General features: G+C 37.8%; 1 long non-coding RNA gene across 1 annotated transcript in view; it reads right to left on the reverse strand.

Moving 5' to 3' along the window:
• Window positions 1-17,215, reverse strand: part of LOC122447585 — a 172,539-nt gene that overhangs the window by 43,801 nt on the left and 111,523 nt on the right. Inside the window, exon 2 of the long non-coding RNA XR_006271295.1 lies at window positions 8,471-8,563. This is a non-coding gene — a long non-coding RNA (uncharacterized LOC122447585). The remainder of the gene's footprint in view (window positions 1-8,470; window positions 8,564-17,215) is intronic.

Here is a 17,215-nt window from a genome sequence, read left to right on the forward strand (position 1 = left end):
TTTAATCCTTTAAACAATCATTTAGAGTAGGGGCTGTTGTAAAAGAAGAAAACAAAGGCTTTTAGAGATTAAACAATTTGTCCATGCTCATGTGATAAGATACAAGCTGGGTTTCAAAGGCAAGTCTTTAAAACCCTTGCTCTTTAATTACCACTCAAAACTCTTTCCCAGCGGATCCAAACCCTCTGTTTGCCAGTCCTGCTGGTGCACGTAGAGACCAGTCCAGGGTGGGCACTTTCTTTACCATTTGAGCCACCAGGAAAGCCTGTAGGGTGTGCGCTTTCTTGGTAAAGCCAATGGAAAAACCAACTTGAACCAGAAAAAGTGCTTTGACATCAGGAAACCACATCATTTTAAAGGTGCTACAAATTAATGTTTTTATTAAAGCGAGAAGGAAATGGCAACCCACTCCAGTATTCAGGCCTGGAATATCCCATGAACGGAGGAGCCTGGTGGGCTACAGTCTATGGGGTCACAAAGAGTCAGACACAACTGAATGACTTCACTTTATTTATTTAAGCAAGAAGCAACATAGCACTCATGCAACCAATATTGGAAGGCATTAGCAATCCTAACACCAGGATTAGCTTTTCTTCAAACGCTTAGGTAATGTTTTTCACTAATGCGCAAATGTTCTCCTGTCAGAGTTGTCTCTGCCCTGTTTACCAATGGGAAGAACAGAGCCCACTTATATCCGGACGCCACCCACACAACAGAGTGAATCACAGCTCAGAGCTAGTGAAGTTCTCTTCTTCATCACCAAGATTTCCCCTACTTTGTTGCTTCAGCTTAATGAATGAGAAACTTAAAGAAGAAGATGGGGATTAAAGGGACAATAGATACTAAAATGCATCCACAGAGATTATTTTTCTAAATGGATTTGGAGACAGGAAATCAATAATCTAACTTGAGGACTGGAAAACTGAATTGAAACATTCTCTTCCTCTAATAGTGTCTAAAATTAAAGAAAGATTCTGTAGTCCTTATTAAAAGCAAACACAAAGTAAATGTTGGTATTAATTCCTTAATATTTGAAATGTGTATATGTCTAAGTGAGATGAAATGGAGTTTTAAGATTTCAGCTTTAACAAATTCCTCTTGAAGAATTATCATTATGATGGTTACATGCAATTAATTGGAGCTGTTTAGACAGCCACTAATTCCAACTGAATTTCTATTTTTTTTTTTTTTTTTTTTTACTGTGACTTAGGTTGCCCCTAAATTCTTACCTCGCACAGAAAAGCTGTGTATGTGTCTGGAAGAAAAAAAAGGGACTTCAAGTCTTTTAGACTGTGGCTTTGGCTAATTTTTTAAGCACATTTTTCTTTTTTCTAGAGGCTCTTCTAACACAAAATAAGAATGCACAAGAAAATAAGAAAATTCACTGAATGTTTCATTACTAAAATATCCAGGCTCAGAGTTCAGTGTTTTTGGTTTTCAAAATCTCAAAAGGGCCTATTATTTATAGATTACAGTATTAGAAGGGAAGGAACTAATCTACCTAATGCATTTTCCTTGAAAAATAAAGAATGACATGGATGTTTAATAAGGTATAAATCATTAGAATGTAATCATTTTATATCTTTTCAAACTAGGCAGACTGGTACTTTCTTGACTGAGAAATACAAAAGGACACTTGCCCTACCCTCCCCCAAAAATCAAGGAGAAAATGAAATAAACTAGACCATCCCATACAGTTATATATTTTGTGCACTGCTTAAATGCATATGATCAAGGTGGGTGCAAATGAGTTTGGAAATCTAAGCTTTATTTCCCTAGATGGACCCCATAGCTCTCCAGAGGAGGCTGTCTTCTGGGGTGGGGAGAGGGTGAACAGAAAGTAAGTCAGAAAGAACACATCTATCAAGTGGATGCCTTTTCCTAATTTATCCAACCAGAGGGATAACTCTTCTAATTTGTAAAAGGCCCTGTAGAGGTTGGTTGTGGCCTGGTGACCACATGACATATATTCTTTGTTTAATTCTTTGATAACATATTCTTCATGATTTGTATATTCTTTAAATCCAAATTGCTTGTACTCAATTTTCTATATGGTTCATTCATTCGACAAGTATGTTTTGAGTTCCTTGGCTGCCCCAGACAGTGACATACCCAAGAACAAACCATACCACCTGACCACAAAGAGCTTTTAGTCTAGGTATTAATATGATTAATATTTATTATTAGTGTTTATGATTAATTAATATGATTTATTTTTATTTCATTAATATTAATATAAGTGATATTTTATTAACATTATTAAAATAATATTTTAAATATTAATATTTACATTAATATTAATATGATCAATATTTTAATCTAGGTACTAAAATAGGTACCCAAAGATTACAATGCACAGTTACTTTTAGGCTTTCGTGGGATCATGTTCCTAAAATTACCATGATTGTCAAAACGGGAGCTGGCAAAATTAACATCTGGTAGAAAATAGGAGATATGGAAGGATCTCATTTCCACAGCAAACCAGATTCCCCATGATAAAAGCCTTGCTTCAACAGCAAACATTTCCCTTGACTAATTTCATCCAATTATTCAGAAAACATTGCTGCACCCTTGTGATCTGGGAAATTATAGAATTTTCTACCAGTTCCACAATTTGTGATCTCTCTAGATCTAATACAAACTCTACCCTTTATTAGTATATAAACTGGGCAGATTCTGTGCCTCAGTTTCTCACTTGTTAAATATGGATTAGAATAATACATTTACTTTATACAACTCTTAAGAAGACTAAATGAGATAAATTATATAAAGTGACAGGTACATAATACACAGTCTATATTTTATGTATTTATTTTAAATGTTGCTGGCAAGTTTTAATTTAATGGTGTTTTTGTTTTGATTTGGGGGCATTTTTTATATTTTCCTTTGGTTTTATATTTTCTCATTTCCACAATTTTCTATAAGAATTTTATTTTCTTCATGAGCATTTCCCAAGTATCTTGTAGTTGAGGACTGATGTTTTGAATTGGAAGAGCAGAGAATAACAGTAAAAATATTTGTTCTGAAGCCATACAGTCCTGAGTTCAAACTTGCCTCTGATGCTCCTCAATTCAAAAACATCTGACCTCAGGATCGTCTCAGAACTGCTGTGTGTATATAAGGTCATTTTTCTTTTTCTCTCCCTGAAAAGCTATTGTTAAGCCAATAGTGTTCTGGCTTTTATTTTGAAGCTTTGATGTTTGGGGCTTTCTTGGCCTTGCTTTGTCTTACAGTTTATAGCATGTTAACATTATGGCAAAAAACGAAGAGGAACTAGAGAGCCTCTTGATGTGAAAATGGAGAGTGAAAAAACTGGCTTAAAATTCAACATTAAAAAAACAAAGATCATGCCATCCGGTCCCATCGCTTCATGGTAAATAGATGGGGAAACAATGGAAACAGTGACAGACTTTCTTTTCTTGGGCTCCAAAATCACTGCAGATGGTGACTTCAGCCATGAAACTAAAACACACTTGCTCCTTGGAAGAAAAGCTATGACAAACCTAGAAAGCATATTAAAAAGCAAAGACATTACTTTGCTGACAAAGGTCCGTCTAGTCAAAGCTATGGCTTTTCCAGTAGTCATGTATGGATGTGAGAGTTGGACCATAAAGAAAGCTGAGCACTGAAGAATTGATACTTTTGAACTGTGGTGTTGGAAAAGACTCTTGAGAGTCCCTTGGACTGCAAGGAGATCCAACCAGTCAATCCTAAAGGAAATCAGTCCTGAATATTCATTGGAAGGACTGATGCTGAAGCTGAAGCTCCAATACTTTGGCCACCTCATGTGAAGAACTGACTCATTGGAAAAGACCCTGATGCTGGGAAAGATTGAAGGCAGGAGGAGAAGATGACAGAGGGTGAGATGGTTGGATGGCATCACCGACTCAATGGATATGAGTTTGAGCAAGCTCCAGGCGTTGGTGATGGACAGGGAGGCCTGGCGTGCTGTAGTCCACGGGGTTGCAAAGAGTCGGACATGGCTGAGCAACTGAATTGAACTAAACTGAATTTGTTTAATGGTAAGCAGTTTATTTGAACTTCTGAAGTCACCGCTTCTCCATCTGTATGCCTGTTTTATTCATAAACCTGTTTCTTAAAGTGAATGTGAGGAGTAAACGAAATAATGCATATAGGGTGCCTGGCATAGTGCCTGGCATGTACTGAATGATTTATACATGTTAGCCATTAATAATTAGTATCCACCTTTTGCATTGAGAGGATGAAATATACATAGATTCTCTTTCTCTAGAGTAAACAATAAAGTTGCTCCCAGAAGGATCTATCGGAAGAGTCATTGTCACTGACATTTTATCAAGGGAAACACCCTAGAAGGTTAGAGATCTCAAATTTTGCCATTTATGTGGGGGTTGCTGTACTGCTGTGGCTATTTTGATAGGGTGAGTAGAGTCTAGAGAAATTCACAGGTTAGCCCCCTGGAGATCACCTGTGGGAATAATCTGGGGGGAAGCGACCTCTAGCCAGAGACCTGAAAGATGAGCAGGTGTTAGGCAGGTAAGCACAACAGGACAGAGATTTGCAGCTACAGGGTGTGCCAAGTCCTGAAAAAGAGGGTGTATTTGAGACTAATCAAGGCTATTAATAAAGCTTTACTGTATTTACAAAATACACTGCATATTCTGACCATAAGTAATGAATGCACTTTTCTCAGGACTGGGAGATCATTCCTAATTCATAAACCCTTTCCATTCTGAGACAAAGAAAGCAAAGTTTAGAGATGAACGATAGAAAGCTGAGGAGACAGAAGGTAGGTAACATGATGGGTGTTTGTTGTGTATCAGACAAATGACATTATGCATATATAATAGATGAGGAGACTGGGACACAAAGTTGTTAAATAAGTCACTCGAGGAGGTGGCTCAGTCACTCAGTGAGTGTCCAACTCTTTGTGAAGTGAAGTGAAGTGAAAGTTGCTCAGCTGTGGCCAATTCTCTGCGACCCCATGGACTATAGAGTCAATGGAATTCTCCAGGCCAGAAACCTGGAGTTGGTAGCCTTTCCCTTCTCTAGAGCATCTTTACAGCCCAGGGATCGAACCCAGGTCTCCCACATTGCAGGCGGATTCTTTACCAGATGAGCCACAAGGGAAGCACAACTCTTTGTGACACTTTGGATTGTAGCCTGCCAGGCACCTCTGTCCATGATTATCTTGGCAAGAATACTGGAGTGGGCTTCCATATCCTCCACCAAAGGACTTTGCCAACCCAGGGATGGAACCCAAGTCTCCTGAGTTTTCTGCATTGCTGGCAGATTCTTTACCTGCAGAGCCATCATCAGGGAAGCCCAAGTCACCTGAAGCCATAGCTTTAACAAGAACCGAGCTGGAATTCAAATCCAGATCTACGTCCTCCAGATTATAGGATCATTTTCACTATACTCCCTAGAACTTGTGTGAGTTCATCCACATGTAAATTTACCTCCATAATTGCATTGTAATTGCACTGTAATTGTTTATTTGTGTTTATTTCTACACTAGTCTGTAAGCTCCTTGGGAGTCTTTTTGTGTTTGTAAGCACATTTCCTGGAAAACAGATGAATCCAACAACCAAATGACTAGGTGGATGGATGGATGGATGGATGGACAGATAAAGGAGTATTTGACAGATAACTTGACTTGCATGGATTTTTCCAAAGGTCTATCCAATCACCTTTCAAGCAAATTGTAATACTCTCAAACATATTTTTGAATCTAATTAATCATATACATTTTTAAGTCAGTAAGAAATCTACCATAATTTTAAATTTAACAAATATAAAGTGAAAGTGTTAGTCACTCAGTCATGTCCGATTCTTTGCGACCCATGGACTGTACCCCATCAGGCTCCTCTGTCCATGGAATTTTCCAGGCAAGAATACTGGAGGGCCACACCCTTCACCAGGGGATCTTCCTGACCCAGGGGTTGAACTCAGGTCTCCTGAATTGCAGGCAGATTCTTTACTATTTGAGCTACCTGGGAATAAAGTACTGAATAAAGTAGTAAATGGCAAATTCATGAATAGAAGCCCTACTCAGTGAGTTCCTTGCAGACAAAATTCATTGTGAATTTATCCTTTTGTCCCTAATACCTGGCATATTTGGCAAACATATACTAAAAGTCTAATCGGTCAACAGTTCTGATAGGAGTCATGCATGCCTGGCCTTTTAAGTAATAAAAACAGCCCAGTTCTTAAAATAACATTTTCTGGTGGACAAATACTTCTAGCTTATCCTTAAAGGAAGAGGAATGGTAACATTTCACCACACAAAATATCTACATTTACTATCTTCATAATGAGATTCCAATGATGCCATCAGATGTCAAATAAAATGCTGATTATGGGCAGGAATGACATGAACATATCTAACACTGGTACATATATGAGCACAAACTAGTCAGAACAGATATCATGACCCTGCCAAAGGATGCCTCAATAGGTAAGAATATACCAGTATTAACTACCAGTCAAATGCATTGTTAGGGCGTAAGTAACAACGATGCTCATAGGTCCTCGGAGATGAAAAGCAGAGATGTGGTTGATGGGGAACAGAAAGAGATCAGTAACAGGACAGAGGACCACAGAACTAGGCTATGATGTGAGGACTTGTTTTGAGGAACAGGATTAAACACAGTTTGCTAACCACATAATTCATATCAGCCTTGAAGCAAGGCACACATGTTATTTAAAAAGCTGAGCACATATCAGATGCTTGCATATTTGGTGCTGGGTAACCTAAGTATTGACCTAGAGATGCTGACAAAGGATGGGATTGGTCCAATGGTCTCTGGGGTTAAATAGAACCTGTGTAGGTGGACATTACTTGGTTCAGTTGTGGGGAAAGGAGAAAACCACTCAAAGATTATCATATGTGTTTGTAGGAACAGCATCCTTTCTTTCTTCCCCCTTTTGTTTCTTTTCTGTTTGAATTAGATAGCATCAGTTCCTATTGCTTGCAATGAAAGAAAAACTGCTACATAGAATACTTTGCTTATTCTTGATACAATATCCCTAGTAATTCTAAGTTCATTAGCTCTTTGAAGAACCAACTGCTTACTCATTAGGTATTGCCACAGATGTTCAAGTAATTTGGAGTTTAGCTCTAAAATATTTTCATGAAAAATACTGGACAAGAACTACTTGAGTAAGATTTAGCCATAGAAGTAACAGAATTTTCTCTTATGATTTTATACCAAGGAAGGCATTATTGGTTATTGACCACTGCCAAGATCCAACACCCTCTCTCCATAGCCCTATCACTTGGTTTATGCTGCTTTTTCTCCCAGAAATGCCCTTCCCACCATCTTCACCTGTAGAAAACATATTTATCCTCAAATAACTGGTGTAAATATGAGCTCTGTAAAGCCTAAACAGCAACAACAATCTGCAAAGCCTTGCCTGTTTCCCAAGATAGAACTAATTGCTCCACATCTGTGATTCCTGACAATGTCACCTCTGTTGGAGCAATGCCTTCATGTGCCTTGAACTGCAGATAACTGGACTCCTCAAAGAATTCATCTTAGCTTACCCAGGACTACAACAAATGTTACAAGTTACATTTATGACTTAGTGGTATAAAGATAAATATATAATATTGTACGTGTGTGTGCTCAGTAACTGAATCATGTCCTACTCTTTGCGACCCCCATGGATTGTAGCCCACCAGGCTTCTCTGTTCCTGAGATTTCCCAGCCAAGAATACTAAAGTGGGTTGCCATGTCCTCTTCCAGGGGATCTTCCTGACCCAGGGATGGTACCCACGTTTCTTGAGTCTCCTGCATTGACAGGCGGATTCTTTAATACTGCGCCACCTGGGAAGCCCCATAATATTGTATACTACATTTTCTTTGACCTAAAGTTCATGTCTTTCTTCCAATTTCAAGAGAGTGAAACATTTTCATTGACCTCTAAGAGTAGAGTGGATCCTTGGCACTGTACCTACTCACGTAATGAATAAACTGCCCCTGTGTGTCTATGCTTTCATTTAAACATTTTTCTCACTTATATAATCCACAGCCTAAAGGGGCTTCTCTTAAGAATAGGTTTGGTTTCAGAATAGAACCAACTTGGGAATAGACCCAAACTTGAGATAAGGGTAAAATGATTCAGCCTCAAGGAGGTTCTCTTAAAGGAGTCTTATATATTTTTTGTATTTGAAAGATTCAAGTACACAATAATTCTTTTGAGATTTTCAAACACATGGACAGTTGGCTAATTAAAAGTTTTCTCCAAAGGGGGAAAAAAATTAAGATAGAACTACAGGTATTAGCAGTCATTTGTTTTGTTTGGGGACATACCAATTTAGAGCAATATTTGAATTAATCTGAAATAAAATAATTAGCCTTTGCAATATGCTTTATGACTTACAAGGCAATCTCACAATTTAATTGGCACACCGATCTTGAAAGTTTGTATCTTTCATTTTTCATTTGATAGGCAGGACAACAAGCCTCAGACGGATTAAGTGACTTACCCAAGGTCACACAGCTGGTAGCACAGAGTCTGGGACTCATGCCCAGGTTTTCTAATTCCAGAATCTCATATTCTTTCCACTGCATCATGCTGCCTATAGAAAAAAAGCATCTGTGTGAAAACAAGCTTAAAAATATGGATCTCACACTTCTAAGTAGATTGATGTTCCTTTAGAAAGCCTAATGTCATTTCTGGAGATGTAATTAGATGTAATTGTGTTGTGAGTTTGGTTCTAAAATATTTTAACAAGAAGTTGCTTGATAAAATTTATTTTAGATGAAAGTAAAAATTAACTGAACAATATTTTGAACTTGTGTGAAGCCTTATGGACAAAGAACTTTGGTCAAAATTATGATTAAATATGTCAGAAATGTATAGATAGATTTATATTTTTTATTTCAAATTCCATGTCTTTGTCCTTTAGGTTGTTAGATTTCATTTTGCCTCCTTTCTCTTCACAGTCATTTAAGCCTCCCCTTGTAAATAGACTCCTTTCATATCCTCTTTTGGTAAACAACCTAAAACAGACTTGACTGTGAGAGTTATCTGTTATCAACTCCTTTGCCCCTGAAATGGTAATTTCCTCACAAAGGAAACAAATGAAGGAAGGAAATGGCATTGAACAAGTCTGATCTTGAAAAAGGCAAAACTGCAAAGCATGAAGACTAACCTTATCTAGAAAAAAACAGGGGGAGCTGTTAAAATTAGTCAGCAATGCATTCTTCACAAGAAAACTGGGCAAAACAAAGAACGAGATTTCAGAAGGACATGTCGACCCAATGCCATACAATACACAAATTGCCTCTTTCAAGTATAAATCCAGTGGTTTCACAGTTCTAGGAAGTAGTTTGGCTGAAAAGAAATTATATTAAGCCAAGTTTGCAAGGTCAAGCAGTGAATAATTGAATGATTGAATGTGAACATATCATTTTGATTACCCAGAGAAGAAGGGTCAGGAAATAGTGATTAAGATTTTTCTGGAATGCATTTCTAAAGTTTAAAAATATGTGCGTGCCAGTTTACTCAGAAATAAAAACCAAATTAATTTCACAAATGTCTTGATTTTATATGTCTTACTGTGTGCTATTCTCTTCATTTATGATATAAATACAATTAATTACACTGTAAACTTTCAAAATACACAAACTAAGTTCATCTTACACTGTACACTCATCAACTTTTTGGTCGCTGGGTCACAAAACCGAAGGTATACTTCAGATACAGCCTCACGAAGCTAGTGCTACACTGATTGCTTTTTCTACAGCAGACGTCCTAACCAGAGAGTCAGCAACTCACCCATAATGCTTCATTCCAACCCAGCTCAACACAGCAATGCAGTCCTTGAAGCGATCTTTTGCACAGTGTACATTCCTTGTACCCAGGCAATTACTGCCATAGTTGCCAATATCATTTGGAAATCAAAGAATATTTGTCCCCCCCTATATTGTACTGATCGGTACATGGAATGGTCCCCCAAATTTGACCAAACATTATTGGAACTAAGAGGAAATAGTCAATATAGATGGAATACTTCACAGGGCAGGTGGGTTTGGGGGAATACTTTCATGAACAATTTTATGGAAGGTCTGCTATGGGTCAGGCGTGTGTCCAACACTAGTGATACAGGATGAAAAAGACATAACCCCTAATCTTAAAGAGCTCAAAGGGACTATCTTTATCTTATCTCTAAAATATAGCACAGTGATTGGCACATCCTAGGCGCTTAATAAATCTTGGGTAAATCCCTGGAAGGCCTGCTTAGTATTGCAAAAAACCTGCTACAACCCAGATAAATACACACACAAGTTCCATGCCAGGTCAGAGGGAATAAGAGAAGGAATCATGCATGGAATGAAAGGTATAATAATAGATGCAGCTGTTATTAGACAATATGGAATAGAAATGTGATGTGAAAGAAAATCATTAATCATGAAGTGAAAGACATAAGTAAATTGTATCAGAGAGGAAAAGGGAAGCTAATGACACTAGAAAATCAAAATATGTACAATAAAAATTTATAGTAGAAAACCAAAATTTACTTTGAAACCAAAAAGAACTTCAATGATAAATATACAATTTTGTGTCACTTAAAGTATGAATTTAAAAACAAACTTTGGACTTTAATCATTAACAAAATCACTGTTTTAAAGCTTCCATTTTTTTTCAACCATTTGATCTCCAATGTTAAACAATAGTAGATTGTCAACCATTATTTTCCCATAGTATTCCTTATGTTTTAATATCTGTTTTGAAATGTAGGGAAAGAATGTTGTACTATAGACACAGTAATGGAAATTGTCAAAGATAAAATTAGTAAAGAGCCACTTTAGGAAAAACTAGCACTCACATAATTTACTATTATCCCACAAAATTGATTTTTTTTCAACTTTCCTTTTAATAAAATTATACAAAGCAATAACTGGTAATGATTTCCGTAAGTCTAGTGAAGATAATTTTTTCATCATCACAATAAAGTTTTCATCCATATAAATTAATGGGACTGGAATCAGAAATTTAAGGAATTAATCAACCTGATTTGTTGAAAGTTGCCAAAGTTCAGGGAGCAACTGGCAAATCAGACAAAGCTAAGAGGGAAAGAATTTGATATTTCAGATTTCAGTGCCATTTTGGCTATAGAAGTTTTTTGAACTGGAAAACATGATAAATCTTGAAAGAACAACTTTTACCTAAGCTTTATGATGACAGGCATTGTTGACAAGTAAATGAATACATGATTCTCACAAAGATTTCTTCATTCTTATTGCTAAAATGCAGTGAACTCTCAGAGTTATCTGCTGCTAAGATAGCTCTTAGTCTGTTAGTCCATGTTACTACTAACAGAGACTTTTCTATTCTCAAAGACCAACCATGTTCAAAATCTTTTCAAAGAATACCTGACTTCCCAAAAGATATATTTATGCTTTCTTCATGCAGTAAAATAACAGAGGCATGACATACCATTTTCCCAAAGACCTGCACGATACTAAATACATTTATTTTACTTTAAATTTTTTCACTAACCAAAAAATTCTGACTTACAAAAGACAAATTTGACCCACTCAGTGATATTCTTTAGTGATAAATGTTGAGATTTTATTTACTGTAATTTGGTCTTCCAACTGCTTAGCTACGTAGATGATAGGTGAAATTTATACTGACTCAAGCATTTCACAGAAAAACCTATAAAGTTCTCAGATTATTGGAATAAAATATAGATCTGCTTTAAATCTATACCTACTCTATTCTTGTAAAAGCTAGTGACAAAATACATATGTAAATAGTGTGGGGTTCCCTGGTGGCTCAGTTGGTAAAGGATCTGCTGCAATGCAGGAGATCTGGGTTTGATCCCTAGGTTGGGAAGATCCCCTGGAGGACGTATGGCAACCCACTCCAGTATTCTTGCTTGGAGAATCGCCATAGACAGAAGAGCCTGTGGGCTACAGTCCATAGGGTCACAGAGAATTGGGCACAACTGGAATATGACTAAGCATATTCCAATAGTGTGATATTGCAGCCAAACTGTTAAGAAAATCTGGCCAAGTTTGATTCTACTCAAGAACAAATTTTCATTTTCAAAAGATACAATAGTAACCATCAAAATTATTAAAATGTTCTATACATATAGACCCTTTATAGCGAGTGGACTCCAGTGTACCTCAGGCCTTAATTAAGTTTTCATTTCAGTTCAGTTCAGTCACTCAGTCGTGTCCGACTCTCTGTGACCCTATGAACCGCAGCACGCCAGGCCTCCCTGTCCATCACCAACTCCCGGAGTCCACCCAAACGCATGTCCATCGAGTCGGTGATGCCATCCAGCCATCTCATCCTCTGTGGTCCCCTTCTCCTCCTGCCCTCAATCTTTCTCAGCATCCGGGTCTTTTCCAATGAGTCAGTTCTTCGCATCAGGTGGCCAAAGTATTGGAGCCTCAGCTTCAGCATCAGTCCTTCCAATGAACAACCAGGACTGCTCTCTTTTAGGATGGACTGGTTGGATCTCCTTGCAGTCCAAGGGACTCTCAAGAGTCTTCTTTAACACCACAGCTCAAAAGCATCAATTCTTTGGTGCTCAGCTTTCTTTATTGTCCAACTCTCACATCCATACATGACCACTGGAAAAACCATAGCCTTGACTAGACAGACCTTTGTTGGCAAAGTAATGTCTCTGCTTTCTGTCTAGGCTGGTCATAACTTTCCTTCTAAGGGGTAAGTGTCTTTTAATTTCATGGCGGCAATCACCATCTGCAGTGATTTTGGAGCCCAGAAAAATAAAGTCAGCCACTGTTTCCACTGTTTCCCCATCTATTTGCCATGAAGTGATGGGACCGGATGCCATGATCTTAGTTTTCTGAATGTTGAGCTTTAAGTCAACTTTGTGTCTCTCCTCTTTCACTTTCATCAAGAGGCTCTTTAGTTCTTCACTTTCTGCCATAAGGGTGGTGTCATCTGCATATCTGAGGTTATTGATATTTCTCCCAGCAATCTTGATTCCAGCTTGTGCTCCATCCAGCCCAGCATTTCTCATGATGTACTCTGCAAATAAGTTAAATAAGCAGGGTGACAATATATAGCCTTGAGGTACTCCTTTTCCTATTTGGAACCAGTCTGTTGTTCCATGTCCAGTTCTAACTGTTGCTTCCTGACCTGCATACAGGTTTCTCAAGAGGCAGGTCAGGTGGTCTGGTATCCACTTTAACACAATTCTCTTAGTTACTAATAGAATAACTGTGGAAAAATATTAACAGAGATAGAGAAGATTTCAATAACATCATTCATAAATTTGGGGCTTCCCTGGTGGCGCAGACAGTAAAGAATCTGTCTGCAATGCAGGAGACTTGGGAGACCCAGGTTCAAGCCTTGGAGAAGGGAATGGCTACCCACTCCAGTATTCTTGCCTGGAGAATTCCATGGACAGACGAACCTGGTGAGCTACATACAGTTTACGGGGTCACAAAGAGTCAGACATGACTGAGCAACTAACACTTATATACACTGATGATTAATAAATTTGACATAATAGACATATTTAAAGCATTGTATTCAACAAATAAGAATATACATGCTTTCAAAGTGCATACGGAACATGCAAAATTGAAGCTAGGCTGGGCCATGTAGTCAGCAATTGCTCTCTGACTACAGTGGAATTAAGCAAGAACTCAGTAAGAAAAAAATAAGTTTTAAACCCTAGTCTATTTATTGTCTCCAAAACATCTAAATAACTAATGAGTCAAAGAGAAAATCACAATAAATATCAGACAATTTTTAAACTAAGTGATAATTAAAATATATCAGAAATATGTGATGTGAGCTAAAGTAATTCTTAAGAGGAAATTTTATAGCCTTAAATACATATTTAGATTAAAAAAAGACTAAAGTCAATGATGTATATACCAATGTAAAGAATTTAGAAAAATGGCAAAAATTAAACAAATAAAAAGGAAAAAATATTTTAAATAAAAACAGAGGCTAATAAAATTTTTTAAAAAGTCAAACAGTTCTGTGAAAAAAATAAAACGTGTGAATCTCTCACACAGCCAATTAAGACATGAGAAAAAAATCACAAATAAACGCTACAGGAAGGAAAATGGGGACATCAGTACAAATGCTGGAGTCATTAATAAAATAAATAATAAGGAGATATTACTAACAACCTTTTGTCAATGAATTTGAAAACGTAGATGAAGTGCTCAAATCCTAGAAAAACACCATATGCCAAAACCGATTTAAGAATAAATACAATGAATCGTCTTATATGCATGAAAGAAATTCAATCCAAAATTTGGAACCCTCCCAAGAAAAACAAAAGACAAAATATACCTCCAGGTTCAAATTACCCAAGAGGTGAAATTAAGAAAGAAACAGCACCAAGTTTATACAGACTCTTCCAGCGAATCAAAAACAGAGAGAACAAGTAGCAACTCAGTTATGAAGCCGTCATAATTTTTAGACTAAAAGCTGACAACGAAGTTGTAAGAAAGAAAACTACAGGTGAGTCTCTGTCAAAAACACAGATGTAGAAGTTTAAACAAAGTATTGTCTTCTGCATCACAGGCAGGTTCTTTACCATCTGAGCCACCAGGGAAGCCCTATAAAATATTAATCAATATATAAAAAGTATTTGACCAAGATGGGGGTTTTGCTAGGAATTCAAAGGTGGTGTCACTTTTGAAAAATCAATAAATATAATTTATTATATTACAGAACAGAGTAGAAAAAGAATGTTATAGTAGATTCAAGAAAAATATTTGATCATTTTCAAAACCCATTTGGGATTTAAATAAATAGTCATTTTAAAAAATTTAACAAGCCAAAACCAGAAGGCATTTCCTCACCTTGAATCTGGGCTGGTCTTTGTGACTTTCTTGACCAATAGAAGATGGTAGAAGTAACATTCTAGGACTTCTAGGCTTGAAACTTCCACCCAACTTTTCCTGAATGCTGCCATCTAATTTCAACTCTCCTGAGACCACTGTGCTGAAGAGGCCATATGTGTGTGCTGTGGTGAACAGTCCCAAATGAGCCCAGCCTTCTAGCCATCCCCACCCAGAAGATACAGGTGAGAGAAACCATCTACCAGCTGAATATCTCAAATTCAAATTGACCTTCATTAGTATCATGTAAAACAAATGAATTTCTCAGGGTTATGGGCTTTCCTGGTGGCTCAGTCAGTAAACAATACACCTGCAGTGTGGGAGCCCTGGGTTGGATCCCTGGGTTGGGAAGATCCCCTGGAGGAGGGCATGGCAACTCATTCCAGTATTCTGGCCTTGAGAATCCCATGGACAGAGGAGCCTGGCAGGCTGCAGTCCATGGAGTTGCAAAGAGTCAGACATGAATGAGAGACTAAGCACACACACACATGTTCACTAAAAGTATAGCAATGGATGAAACGTCAAGCGTATCTTGACAGGGTGATAAGCGTTACCAATCATTTTCTGATTAGCTGTGGAAGATGAGATGTCGGAAACGGCTATAACTACACAGATCATCTATTTCCTTCACTAGAACAAAGTTAGAAAACATTTTGTACAAAATCTCAGATTGTAAATATTTTAGGCTTTGTGGGTCAAGAGGCCAAAGTGGATACTATATATAAATTATATATAAATGAGAAAACAAACTTATAAAAAATTTTTATTCAAAATATGGGAATTCTGTGGTGGCCCATTGGTTAGGACTCTGTGCTTCCATTGCCAAAGACCTGAGCTCAGTCCCTGGTCAGAGAACTAATATCCTATAAGCTGTGTGAAGCAGCAAAAAAATAAAAATATCATAATATTCAGTTCAGTTCAGTTCAGTCGCTCAGTCGTGTCTGACACTTTGCGACCCCATGAATTGCAGCACGCCAGGCCTCCCTGTCCATCATCAACTCCCGGAGTTTACTCAAACTCATGTCCATTGAGTCGAGATGCCATCCAGCCATCTCATCCTCTGTCGTCCCCTTCTCCTCCTGCCCCCAATCCCTCCCAGCATCAGGGTCTTTCCCAATGAGTCAACTCTTCGCATGAGGTGGCCAATGAGTCAACTCTTCTCATGAGGAGTTTCAGATTCAACATCAGTCCTTCCAATGAACACCCAGGACTGATCTCTTTTAGGATGGACTGGTTAGATCTCCTTGCAGTCCCAGGGATTATAATTTTTGTAATACAGGTCTTCTAATGAGATGAATGGAATTCTTTTTCCAGTGATCGCTGAACTGGGGGTCAAAATTAGTGTGTCCTGTCATCAAATAAATTGCAAACATTCTTCTATAGAAAATACTGTTATTTCTCAGGCGATACAAAAACAGAGAGCAGGAAGATTTGGCTCTCAGTCTGTAGTTTGCCGGGCTTCCTAGGTGGCACAATATTCAAGAATCCACCTGCTAGTGTGGGAGATGCAGGAGACTACAGTTCAATCCCTGGGTTGGGAAGATCCCCTGAAGGAGGAAATGGCAACATGCTCCAGTATTCTTGCCTAGGAAATCCCATGAACAGAGGAGCCCGGTGGGCTACAGTCATGGTGTTGCAGAGTCGGACACGACTGAGCACGCAAGTAGCTGCTGTAGTTTGCCAATGCCTGCACTTCAGTACAAAAGAGCTGAATACTTTCTTTGAAGCTTCTATGCAATTAGGTGAAAGCACAGAGCCAGTTTATTGCTGTTTTATATGCTCCTCTGTTGGTTTGGAGCAGAGCAGGGCAGATCTACAAAGATTCGTTGGGTAACTTTATGTGACTACTGAGATATATGGGTAAGGGAACAAGAAAATTTTCCCTTCAGGCTTTTCTTTACATTTTTCACATTTCTTGAAAGGTCTCTTTTAGAAATCCTCCCCATCGCTCAGGCATAGAATCTTAGAGTTGGCTCTGTCCCCAATTTGGGGGATAATCTGTGCCTTAAGACTCAGGTGAGTCATACTCCAGCTATAAAAATCTCTCTGTAGCCAAGTTTAGGCACCTTTACTGTAAAAAAATCTTTTCTTCCAATCTCAATCATTTAAGTTGTGATTAAAATTGCTTTTAATTTAATTAAAATAGAGAACAGTTACTTCCGAGCAAGTATCCTCTCAATACCTTCAGGACAGGCCTAGATATCAATTTCCATCTCTTCCTCTACGTGCGTGTCAATGCCTCCTTGACTACAGGAAGTGTATTGCTAAGAAGCACATTGTTGTACTGGATCTAAGACAAAACCAACACCATCAGTGAAAATAGTTATGTTGTATAGTTATTTCCTACCTGCAATTAGCCAAGGGGTTTTTGTTAAAAC

Source organism: Cervus canadensis, chromosome 9 (genome assembly GCF_019320065.1).
Source record: "Cervus canadensis isolate Bull #8, Minnesota chromosome 9, ASM1932006v1, whole genome shotgun sequence".
NCBI classification, from domain to species: Eukaryota; Metazoa; Chordata; class Mammalia; order Artiodactyla; family Cervidae; genus Cervus; species Cervus canadensis.